The sequence below is a fragment of the Octodon degus genome, unplaced genomic scaffold (assembly GCF_000260255.1).
Source record: "Octodon degus isolate 3935 unplaced genomic scaffold, OctDeg1.0 scaffold00004, whole genome shotgun sequence".
Classification (NCBI taxonomy): domain Eukaryota; kingdom Metazoa; phylum Chordata; class Mammalia; order Rodentia; family Octodontidae; genus Octodon; species Octodon degus.
This window is the reverse complement of record NW_004524580.1, coordinates 21,375,633-21,377,487: the sequence shown is the minus strand read 5'-3', so window position 1 is coordinate 21,377,487 and position 1,855 is coordinate 21,375,633. Positions and strand designations below refer to the sequence as shown.

The 1,855-nt window shown below is 38.3% G+C and overlaps 1 protein-coding gene across 1 annotated transcript in view; it reads left to right on the top strand.

Moving 5' to 3' along the window:
• Nucleotides 1-1,855, top strand: part of Eea1 (early endosome antigen 1) — a 191,134-nt gene that overhangs the window by 129,016 nt on the left and 60,263 nt on the right. The gene's annotated exons all lie outside the window — the stretch shown is intronic.

Sequence of the window (1,855 nt, the reverse complement as noted above, 5' to 3'; positions counted from 1 at the left end):
AAAACAAAACAAAACAAAACAGTGTGTTCACTATAATGTTTTGTTTCAGATTTCATGGAAGACCATAGTAAGAATGAAAAGTTTATAATACTAATACTGTTCTCCTTTTGCTTATAAAATTGTATATACTGTAAGTTAATTATGTCTTTCTAAAATAGTTTACATTTTTTGAAAGAAAACTTAATTATATATGTAATAAAGCAGATAATTTTGAGTAATTTTTTAGTAAAGTGAATTTTAAACAGCCCTAGTTATGTCATATATTCTTGCTTCTTAGAATGAAGCTTTCCGAAGGGTATTTAGGAATCATAGGATGATGTGGCAGCTTTATAAGTAAACCTGTTGTAGGAATAAAGCTCGTTAACTTGTTGCTAGTCTTAATTTTCATACCACGTTAAAAGTTACGTGCTGCTCAGATCTTCAGTACATTGTGTGGCTGTACAATGAAATACATTGACTTAGAACTTTTAAGATCATTTATAGATGAACGAAGAGGCTTAATGTAGCTTATGAATGCTAAACTAAGTGCTGTTTTTCTGAACAAAATAAGTACAAATTATGCTAAGTAATACTTAATGTTGCTAATTAGTAACACAAATGTTTATAAAGAGATTTTCCTAACATGGTTCAACCTGAAGGATAATTTAGCTTTTTTTTTTTTTTTTGCGGAACTGGAGATTGAACTCAGGCCCTTGTGCTTGCCAGGCAAACACTTATTCTACTGAGCTCTCTGCCCGGCCCCACTTTTTTCTTTTTGGCTCTGCTTCTTTTGTTGTTGTTGTTGTTGTGTGATCAGAGCATACATCTGTTAGCCAGTTTTGCTGCTAGGTCCACTTTGCTCTTTTCTCTAAAACACACACACACACACACATACACACACACACACACACGTCTGGCAGCCTTGAGCTTGGCGTGTAGCAGGCTGGCCTCCACTTGGGCAGTCCTCCTCTTTCAGCCTCCTGACTGCTGGGATCTGGGCGTACACCACCATGCCTGGCTGGCTGTTCATTTTTCTTCTAAGCTTCTCTCTCATCCTGCTTTTCCTGTGCTGACCACAGCACTGGTCTGGACATTGCTTTCCTGTAGTGTATTCATCCTTGACAGTTACATGAACTCCTCAAGTGAATGCTCAAGAGCTCTGGAGTTCTGCCTTCCCAAATTAGTGTGGCACTCAGCATTCTCGGAGGTGACAGGGTATGCTGTGTTCTCACCTACAGCTTGTTTCCCCTCCTTGCCTTTCCCCGCACCCTCTCTCTCTCTGTATGTATATTTGTGTAGAACAGATAGCATGCATCATATGTGTATATTTCTTTTTTAAAAAATTTTTATTTATTTGTTTGTTTGGTGCATGGTCTCACTTCACAAGTTGGACTTGTGGTGATCCTCCTGTCTCAACCTCCCCAGCACTGAGACTTCAGGTATGCGCCACCACACATGGTTTAGGTGGCTGCATGGCATGTGGTACTGGGGATTGATCCCGGGAGGCAGGTGATTAGGCTGACGAGATAGATCCCCAGCCCATGTGTGTATATTTCTTAATTCCTTTTACCACTTTAGAAAACCAAGCTGTTACTTTCGAGGGCTTTACTAGTCAGCCCACTTGATTTTTCTCATTTTATTTTATTATTTTTTTCATTTTATTTTTTAAAAGTTGTATACTGAAGGGATTTTTTCTCTTACATTTTTGAGGAGATTGCCAGAGCCTCCTATATGCTAAGCTGGTGCTACCACTAAACTATGTCTTCTCCCTTCTTTTTTTTTTTTTTTTTTTTTTTTTTTTTTTTTTTTCTTTCTGGCAGGATTTTGCCATGTAGTTTATGTAGCCATAAGCTCACCATGTAGCTCAGGCTGGCTC